Genomic DNA, 11,636 nt, shown 5'->3' with positions numbered 1-11,636 from the left:
GGGCTTTAGCTTTTGTCTAGAGGCCTGGGCTGGACTGTAGTCACTGTGGGCCAGAAGCCTAATTTGGGCTGTTTGCAATTGGAAGCCTATTTGAATAGTTTTGAATATGGTTTTCATATGTGAAAAGGCCTCATTTTTGTGTGTAGAAATTGCAGTCCTGTTGTTGAAACTGATGATGTTGTGTACTCAATGTGAATACTAATAAGTAATCCTACTATTTCTTGTTCCAAAATAATTTGCTAGCTTTTTGTTTCAAATTTAAGAATGTATATGAAATTGACAACATGATAGATTTGATTAATTCTCTATATAGGAATAGAATCTTTTATTTTAAAGGCTATCCACTTCTTTTGTTTTTGCTACACAATTTTGTACGGGTTGGAATGGATCTAGAATTTAAACTTTACGAGTTCTAAATTTTAGGATAGTGCACAACATCAAGTGTTGGTAATTAGATTTTAAATTAAATATTTGTATATGTGTATATAGTGAATTTCTTAATATTAATAGGTAATGAGTTTGAATGAATTCTTGTGTCAACTTCTAATCCATATTAATATAGGACAACCTCATTCTTGTTGATAAAATAAAGAGTGAAATTGTTAATAACAGATCTAAACTATCGGTTTTTTTTTTTAATTTCACACCTACACTATTTGGAGTGCGAGAAAATATACATAATGTTCAAAAGCATTAAAATCCAACTTATGACACAAATTACGCTCACTGTGGGCCTTAATGATAGCAACAATTTGGGGAGTGAGTACTACAAAATTCCAGTTAATTCCAAACTAACACCTACTCCAACATGACTATCACATCTCCTAATCTTTATCCTATAATTTTTTTTTTGTATGTCAGTGACTAATCTGTTTGTCTTTACGGATTAATCTATCACTAAAGAGACTCACAAACTAATACTGAAAGAAAATTTATACTAAAAGAAAAGGCAAAAATCGAGCAAAGTGCGACATAATACAAAAGATCAAATTTTAAAAACCATTTCAGATATTCATATGTTTTTACAATTTTAAGTTCAGATATTTTTATATTAGAATTGTGACCAAGTAATTGTACCTATTTTCAGCTTTCTTAGAATTATTGTTAAAGTAAAATCTTAAATAAATTCAACTCCAAAGTTAAGTTCAGGATAATTCGGAGGGAACTCAACAATCTGGAGCCAGAGCCTAAAGGGCAAAAAAAATTTGACAAAAAATCAAAAAGGGCATATCAATAATTTTTTTAACCAAAAGGGCAAAATCACTATTGACGTAGCGATTTTGTTTTCACGCCGTTACTTCGTTAAAGGATTAAAATCGCTGATCTACCAGCGATTTTGTCCAAATTATTATTTTAAAGAACATCGCTGTCCATGCAGCGTTTTTGGCGAAATATTTTTAAAAAAAAAAATTAAAATCGCTGCGATTTTAGTGATTTTTTAGAAAGTTCTTGAAGGTCTACAAGACCAGTTGGTATTTGTCAGATAGAGTCATGATTGAATCATTGGGATATTCATTCGTATAATAGACACATTTTAAATCATTTTAACTTTGTAACCCCACAATAATACAAAAAAATCAAAAGAATGTACAATTAATTTTATTTTATGATGGTATTGTTTGTCTCTTTGTTTCTTTGGTTGTTGCTATAAAGAAATATTGTTATATATAGAGAACACATGATACAATACAACAAGAAAAATAACGTTAAAAGAAAAAAGTTGACCATTATAATAAAATGTTATAAATTGAAGAGGATTATTATAGAATAGTCTGATCATGCAAATATTTATTTTTCTACTTTCTTACCTTATGCATTTAATATATCAATTTTTTTTTGTCACAAGTAGGGTTGGAGTAAGCGTCCAAGCTAGCAAATTGATAAAATTCAATAGTTTTAATCAAATTGTTATACATTTATTAGAAAAAAGTTATTTTTAAAATTTAGAATTCATAAATTTATTTCTAAATTCACGCCCTCTAGCCTCAAAAATATTCAAATGTCAATTCCTTGTATAGTTTTGATGATATCCTAGCATCATATACTTACCACAATAATATAGAGGGGGTGAATTTAGAAATTGAATTTATGAATTCTAAATTTTAAAAATATCTTTTTTCTAATATATGTATAGTAATTTGATTAAAATTATTGAATTTTATCAATTTGCTAGCTTGAACGCTTACTCCAATCCTACTTGTGACAAATTTTTTTTTTTGATATATTAAATGCATAAGGTAAGAAAGTAGAAAAATAAATATTTGCATAGTCAGACTATTCTATAATAATCCTCTTCAGTTTATAACATTTTATTATATCGATCAACTTTTTTCTTTTAAAGTTATTTTTCTTGTTGTATTGTATCATGTGTTTTCTATATATGACAATATTTCTTTATAGCAGCAACCAAAGAAACAATTTAGACAAACAATATCATCATAAAAAAATAAATTGTACATTGTTTTGATTTTTTGTATTATTTTTGGGTTACAAACTTAAAATGATTTAAAATGTGTCTATTATACGAATGAATATCCCAATGATTCAATCATGACTCTATCTGACAAATGTCAACTGATCATGTAGACCTTCAAGAACACCAAAATCGCTGCAAAGGCAACAATTTTAATTTTTTTTTAAAAATATTTCGTCAAAAATGCTGCAGTGATGTTCTTCAAAAAAAGTTTTTGGACAAAATCGATGGTAGGTCAGCAATTTTGATCTTTTAACGGAGTAACGACGTGAAAACAAAATCGCTACATCAGTAGCGATTTTGTCCTTTTGGTTAAAAAAAATTGATGTGCCATTTTGAAATTTTTCAATTTTTTTTGCCCTTTAGGCTCTGGACTCCAACAATCTGTATATAAGAGAAATCAGAGTAATTAATAATCTGAATTTTGTTGAGATTGATTGTATTAGTGAAAATTGGGACATTTATGTAGAGGTGTAAGTCGTAATTTTTCACACTGACAAATGCTTTCATGTACAAAATGTTAGAAGTATTTATTAAATGTGGACTTAACATTGTCACAATCTGATTCCTCGAATCATGATGGCACCTACTATAACCCACCAGTAGATAAGCCAACCCGTAATTCGAAACAACAAGTAATGGATTTGAGGGAAAAAACTATATAAGCGTAGGCAAACTTTAAGATAACAACCTAAACATGCGAAAGCAAACCAAAACATATATGCAAATAAAGATCCCTTCTAGAACCTGGAAGTCACTACTACAGAGCTACTAACAAAACGAGTACAAGTCCCAAAAGTGGACCACAGAGACTGGACTGTCTCAAAAGATAAAAGACAAGTCTATATACACAGATGAAGACTGAAATACTACAAAACGCCATGTGCCCCGTCTCCGAATCAGACTACTCCAAACTGGATAAACGCTAGCCACTGATGCTCGGACCTGCATCACGAAATAGATGCAGAGCATAGCATGAGTACCAAAACAACAGGTACCCAGTAGGCATCATAGGCCGACTAAACTTGAAAAGTAATGGCAATATGAAAAGAAGGAATAACACAAACTGAAGTCAAGAACGAAAATCTAACTAACAATGGAATGCACACAAGTGTAGAAAGAACTAACTAAAGTAATCTATAAGCTAACTACACCTAATTGGACCCCCATAAGCCCAGAAGGTACACTCGTGCGCAAGTTAAATAAAAACTCGAACAGACCCCCATAAGCCCGACGAGTACACAGAATAACTATAACTAAAGAGAATTGCATATAAGAACCCAAGAATGGAGAACATCGAACCAAAACCTTAACCCTAAGTAGTAGAATCTGACAATATGGAGGCCGGACCTCGAACCGGATGCTAACCAGAAGTACCCAAGTAACCAATCACAAATATCAAGTAACTGAGGCCGGAACTCTAACCGGATGCTCTATATAAGTATCTGGGCAATAGATGTCGGACCTTAAATCAGATGCTCTATGTAAGTATCTGAGCAATAGAGGCCGGACCTTAAACCGAATGATCTATATAAGTATCTCGGCAATAGAGGTCGGACCTTAAATCAGATGCTCTATAAATGTGCCAATGTAGTTGCTGAAAGAGTCCTAATCGATCCACGCTCATAATGATCGTGGAACGCCATCCACACTTAGCCAATCAATGAAAGTCATTGGAATCGAATAGAAAATCAAATTCAAATCGTGAAGCAGAATTAGTATCGCCGACATAACTCGTGAAGCCGTAACATTCGGGAAAATATGGATAGCTATAGTTGGAGCAAGCATTTCGCCTAGCTAAGGCCCAAACTATCAGACTCAAGTCTGCTACACCAGTTTACAGGGATCTAAGCCGGCCGAGTGACATCGGGGCAAAACTAAGGCCTATTAAATCTGAATCATGTATTTCTAAGGCAAGCCCTAATCAAACCTAAACTAAGGCCCAACATGTTTCAAATAAACAATAATTAAGCATGCAAGCACTCCACATAGCGAGGAGGATCAATTAATAACACAAAAGATGCTCATAGTTACCCGTTAATTCTCGAAATAGGCCGAAAACATGATTTTTAAACACCTAAACGTGATTCAATAACTACCCAACCGAAATCCCAACTAATCAACATACATTCACATTCTCGATTTCAATCTAAGAGAGGGAAATCGTAGCCTACCTGTAGGCCGATCACATGCGTTCCAAAACCACTTCTCCGGAGCTTTCCCTTTCCGAACGGCCTTGAAACGCTGCCCTGCTATCAAAAATAAAGTCACAACGTTATTACGGTCATTTAGACACCAAAATCACAACAAACGGAGATAAGTCAATTTTGGAGTCAAAACAGGAATCATGGGACCCGCACCTAACTACCCGAATTTGACTCCGTCAAGACACCCTAAACAACACTCCAAACTTGTGTTCCAAAATGGAACACAATTCGGGAATCAAAACACAGTAAAAACCAACAAGTAGGAAAATCACATTTTAATCAACTAAAAAGAAAACGTTACAGTAATCTAAACTCAAAATATACAAGGATCTAATGGTGCCCAGCACTCCTTGAATACTCTACGACAAAGCCATGACAATTATCAACACGTGAGTCTTCAAATCACTCAAAACCGAGCTGAAATGAGTGAGATATGACCAAAACGAGAATGCCAAAATCAAAAGCTCGAAAAAGGATACAACAGTCAGGTTTATCACAAAATTTACCTCGAACTACCCGCACCCGACAACTTCCAAACACTCTACAACGAAGCCACCAAAAATACGATGCTCCCGCACTTTGAATCGCCTAATTCGGATGAAAGACGAAAGAGTTATGAGGGTTTTAAGTTTGGGAAATGTTGCTAATGAATCTGTATTTTATAACAAATTTTCTACAATTTTCCAAAACCTAAAAACTCTAACGGGGTGCTCCGATCTCGTTCGGAATCCTGACAACCATATCAAATTTGATATTCCAAACTCAATAGCACAGTCAAAATTTTCATACGAGGTCATCTTGACAAAATTTCCCACACCCAAATGCCAATTTAAGTCAAAAACCACAAAAGAGCTTCGAAAAATATCAAAAATCTCGAGACACAAAAGAAAGGTTAATCTAGACCAAACTTGACATTCCGAAGCTAACCATGCTGACAGAATTCTCATTCGAGCGCGTTTACTCAGAATGTTGACCAAAGTCAAACTTAGGCTTAAACTAAAAGTTAAAACGCCTAGTTGCACCGACTCACACTAAAAACCTCGGGAGTAATGTTGACCATGCTACTAGCCTAAAATGACCCTTTTGGAGCTGATGGAATCGTCAAAAATGGATTCTGATGTCATCTTCTTGAACTTTTGATCGAAAATGATCGTTCAAGGTTCATAAGCTCCAATACACAAAAATTCGCACCAAAACCAAACGAACGACCGGGTGACCGAACTGTCAGTCTTAACAAGTCATAAATGACTTGGGGTCGCTACAGAAATGCTCTAAACGACACATAGAAGGCAAGACACAGAAATGACCAAGAAGGCCATTACAAACATTAACTTATCATTATGTTTTAGTAAAATAAGCTGAATGTTAATATTGGTTTGACAAGACACATTCCATATATTTGTGTGGATTCCATATGAATATGTATCCATTTCATGCCATATGTGTGGATTGGCAACAATGTAGGCATGTTGAAGACCTGTGAGCCAGTAATAGGGAGGCCCATTAAGTTAAAGGTTTTTAAGCCTATAGATATAACGCTAGGTCCCATCTTCTAGCTTAAGCAATAAGATGTATTCCCATAAGGTGCCAATCGTCATAAGCCTAAGGAGAGGAAGACTCAGCCTAACTTGTATTCAGCTAGCTATTCGTTGCTATGGCAGACAAAGGTATGCACATCCTTTTCGTGTATTTCATAGGTGTTCTCGATCGATGTAACTATCAGTAGTTGTGTTTGTCGTTTTAATCTTATACTTGGCATCAGAGCCATGTTACATAGATTAGAATCCTATTAATCGTTTATGAGATGAATAGTTTGGAATACTAAAATTAACGCAATTTGCATCGAAGTTAAATCTGAAAATTAAATTATTTTAATTAAAATAAAATGGTGCATCGAGTTTAAAGTTGATCTCGATTCTGTAGTCTTAATTTGTTAATCACCTACGTGCTTCTCCTGATAACTAAATCTGACAAAGTTTAATGAAGGGTAAGACTACTAGAAAAATACATATGAAACTTTGTGAATCTTCAAGCATATTGTTTTGCTTTTATTCTTTCGAATACTAGTGCACCAATGATACTTCTGCCAACAAAAAATTAAAATTGGTGTAACTTCATAACTTGTTTCTATACATATATATGTTGAGTCGTATGTGCATTGCAGAGGTATGACTAATCCCTATGATTGAATTTGTTTTGTAAACTGAGGTAAATAGTGTGGACCAAAGTAGCCTCTTTGCTTTTGTTTATTAGACTTGTTCACTATGTTTGAGAGATATCACTGAGTTAGAATATACAATAACCTACCCAAATGGGGGTTTTATGTATTTTAATTGAGTATTGCGATGAGGCCCATTATGTGAAAATATTTTAATTCAGTAAATTTGTCTGTCCAAAGGAGATATGTTTCTAATATTAAAATATTTTCTTGCCCTACCCAAATGAGGGCTACTTGTTGTTGCTGTGTGACTCATCGTTGAGATAATATTATAGTTCTTATACCTTGCTATTTTGATAAAATCTATTCATATTGTTTTGTGTACAATTACCATTTCTTTGAATAACAACAATGCTGAGGTTGTGGTTATGTCGGACTCTAACTTTAAAAGATGGAAAGAAGATCTTGAATTTGCATTAGGCATGACTGACATAGACCTAGCTTTGCGTGAAAATGAACCGCCCACTCTCACTGACTTGAGCACAGCCCTTAGAAAGAAATTTTATACTAAGTGGGACAAATCTAACAGGCTATTCATCCTTGCCTTTAGAAGGTCAATTGCCGAGCTAGGAAGTTTCTTGCCCAAGTGGAAGAAAGATATCTTGTATCCAATAAGTCTAAGACTAGAGATCTAATGAATAAACTCGCGGGAATGAGGTATGATTATACTTGGGGAGTCAAAGATTATATTCTTAAGATGGTCCACATCCAGTCTAAACTGAAAGCTCTTGAAATAATCTTTCCTGATTCCCAAATGAAAACTCCTTATAACACTCAAAATGAATCTTGGTCAATCAGTGATATCATCTCAAAATGTGTTGTAGAAGAGGGGAAAATAAAAAAAAGAAGGGTGATGTTGCCTTGTTTGTTTCCCATGATTCCAAAGCAAACTTTAGCAAGGGACCTAGGAAGTTTCAAAGATCTAATAATCATGCTTTTAAGAAAGGTCAGGACACCAATAGGCATGGTAAAGGTCAGACTGAATACCCTGGGGCAAATAACACAGCTTTTAAGAAAAATAATAATTATTTTTTTGTAAGAAACCTGGTCACAAGCAGAGAGATTGTGTCAAATTTTATTCCTGGATAAAAAAGGAGTCAAAAGAAGGTAATCGTCTAGATTTTGTTTGATTTTAGTCAAACTTAGTAAATATCCCCATTAATTCTTAGTGGTTTAATAGTGGGGCTACGACCCATGTTGCCATTTCATTGCATGGATTCAAAATCAAAAGGAAACCAAAGGAAACAAAGTCAAGAATTAGAGTCACCACAAATGTCCAAGTTGAAGTAAATTTTATAGGAACAATAGTTTTAGACTTAGAAATTGATTATAAGCTTGTTCTAGAAAACACTCTTTATGTACCCTCTTTTAGACGAAATTTGATTTCAATTCCTGTTTTAGACTGAATTGGCAATGGTTTTAATTCTCTCAATGGAAACATTTATTTTCTATTGAACTCTCAAATTGATGGTTTGTTGGGTCTAGGTGATCACTTTTAAATGAAAAGTCAGGCATGTTGTGGCATAGGCGTTTGGATCACATCTCTAAAGAAAAAGTTGATAGATTAGTCAAGTCTAATATTTTACCTTCTCTTGATTTTGGGGGGATAGAAACATGTATTGATTGCATTAGAGGAAAGTTGACTAAAACAAGAAAAAAGGGTGTTACTCGTAGTTCTGGCTTGTTAGAAATCATTCACACTGATATAAGTGGTCCAAATTCTACCACAGTCTGTGGCTCAAGTTATTTTATCACCTTCATTGATGACTATTCTCGATATGGTTATATTTTTCTTATTAAAGAAAAATCAGATTCTCTTGAAATGTTGAAAGTGTTTAAAATTGAAGTAGAGAAACAACTGGGAAATGTCATTAAGATAGTGAGGTCTGATCGTGAGGGTGAGTACTATGGTAGATACACTGAGAGTGGGAAACAAATGAGACCTTTTTCCAAATATTTACAAGATTGTGGCGTAGTTGCTCAGTACACCATGTATGGTAGTCCTGATCAAAATGGTGTAGCTGAAAGGCGAAATCGTACTTTAAAAGACATGATGAGAAGTATGATGAGTAGATCTAATGTACCTGAGTTCCTTTGGGGTGAAGCTATTAAAACATCCATGTATATTTTTAATCGTGTCCCTTCCAAGCCAGTTCCTAAAATGCCTTATGAGTTGTGGATCAATAGAAAAACCAACTTAAATCATTTTCGAGTATGGGGATGTCCTGCTGAAGTAAGAATATATATCCCTTCATAGAAGAAAACCTAACCTAGAACCTCACGTTGTTTTTTCATTGGTTTTCCAGCTCATTCTAAGGGTTACAGATTCTATTGTCCTACAAGGGGACAAAAATAGTTGAATCACAAAATGCAAAGTTTCTTGAATTTGATATTGTAGAAAATGATTGTTCTCAGAATGTTTCTCGTGAGACAGCTGAAAATATTGAAACTATGAAAATTCCTCTCATTGTTTTCACAGGATCTTTTATATCTGCACCTACACAAGAAGAGAACCATGATTATATACATGTGCAAGCTGAGGATCCTATACAAATAATGGCCCAGGAATCAATCATTGTGGAGCAAGCAAGCAATTAAGGCACATGTTATCGCTGAACAAGTGGTTCAGGCACCTGTTGTTGTTGAACAAAATTTGAGATCAAGAAGATCAGCATTACCTGATGACTACTTGGCATATCTGGTTGAAGGTGACATTGTGGATCCTGTTACTTATTCTGAAGCAACATCATGTGCTCAATCAAAGATGTGGCTTGATGTCATGTCTGTGAGATGAGCTTCATGAGTAGTAATGATGTGTGGGAGCTTGCATAACTTCCTAAAGGTCATAAAGTCGTTGGTTGCAAATGGGTCTTTAAGACCAAGAAGGATTCAAATGGAAATATTGAACGCTTCAAGGCAAGATTGGTTGCTAAAGGGTTTTCACAACGAGAAGGAGCTGATTACAATGAAACCTTTTCACCAGTCTCATCTAAGGATTCTTTTAGGATCATTATGGCATTGGTATCCCATTTTGATCTTGAGTTTTATCACATGGATGTAAAGAGAACTTTTCTTAATAATGATCTTAATGAAGGGGTTTACTTGGAACAACCTCAAGGTTTTGTTCATACAGGTAGTGTGCAAGTTGAACAAGTCCATCTATGGATTGAAGCAAGCTTCTCTACAATGGTACTTGGAGTTTGAAGAAATTATCATTTCTATGGGCTTTGTGGAGAATAAGATTGATCATTACATCTACCTCAAAATCAGTGGGATTAAGTTCATAATTCTCACTCTTTATGTTGATGATATTTTACTTGCAAGTAATAATTTAGGAATGTTACATGAAACTAAGCATTCATTGAGTAAAGTTTTTCATATGAAAGATCTAGGAAAGACAGCATTTGTTTTGGGTATTGAGATTCGACGCAATAGGTCTTATAAGGTATTAGGGCTTTCACAAAAGGCCTATATTGATCGTATAATTTTGATCAGATTCCATATGAAAAATTGTAAGTCCGGAGATGTCCCTGTTGTGAATGGTGATAAACTAAGCTTAGATTTGTGTCCCAAAAATGATCTTGAGAGAGAATCCATGAAATATGTGACATATTCAAGTGTTGTTGGAAGCCTTATGTATGCGCAGGTTTGCACTCGCCCTGACATTGCTTTTATTGTCAATGCTCTTGGACGATATCATACTAATCCGGGAAGAAACCATTGGGTTGCTGCTAAGAAAGTAATGAGGTACTTGAAGAAGACAAGAGATTACATGTTAGTGTACAGAAGGTTACACAGACTCAGACTTTGCTGGATGTCCTGATAACTTGAGGTCTACTTCTGGTTTTATCTTCATGTTAGTAGGGGTGCAATATCTTGGAAGAGTGTGAAGCAAACTCTCACAACATCTTCGACTATGCAAGCAGAATTTGTAGCCTGTTATGGTGCAGCTATGCAAGCCATTTGGCTTAAGAATTTTATTCCAGGACTTAAGATAGTTGATTCCATCTCTAGACCCTTAAAGATCTATTGTGACAACAAACAACCGTGTTTTACTCAAAGAATAATAAATATTCTTCTACTTCTAAGCACATAGAAATAAAATATTTAGCTGTGAGAGATATGGTTAACGGGGATGATATTGTGATTGAACACATACCCATTGATTTGATGGTTGCTGATCCACTAACCAAAGGACTGAAACCTATAATTTTCAAGCAACATGTTCACAACATGGTATTGTTGAGGCATTTGATTCATTAGGTTAGTGGAAGTATTCAGTAGTGATTTTCAATTGGTTATTAGACTCTTTACCCTATTGTTTGGGATATATGTGTCACACCCCTTTTCGCGCACAGCGGCGGAAGGGTTTTTCCAATTTAAGTGACGCTATTGATTAAGAGATTATTTTATTTTCGTTTCAGAGTCGCCACTTGGAATTGAGTTATGGTGTTCCAAGTCACCTTTTGTTTAATCCTTAATCAAAAGGAAATGACTCTTTATATGGTTTGCGAACTAGAAATTCGGGTAAGGAATTCTGTTGACCAAGGGGAAGGTATTAGGCATCCCTCGAGTCCCGTGGTTCGAGCACGGTCGCTTTTATTGACTTCTACCTACTTTAAATCATTTGTGGATATATTATTTTCAGGTCATGACTTGTTTGCATTTTTATTGTTGAACTTTTATTTGGTCTCAAATCGGATGCATAACTGCATTCTCGACTTTTGACATATAAATA

This window comes from Solanum tuberosum, unplaced genomic scaffold, assembly GCF_000226075.1.
Source record: "Solanum tuberosum cultivar DM 1-3 516 R44 unplaced genomic scaffold, SolTub_3.0 scf00002, whole genome shotgun sequence".
NCBI lineage: Eukaryota > Viridiplantae > Streptophyta > Magnoliopsida > Solanales > Solanaceae > Solanum > Solanum tuberosum.
The sequence above is the reverse complement of the archived record's forward strand: the minus strand, read 5'-3'. Positions refer to the sequence as shown.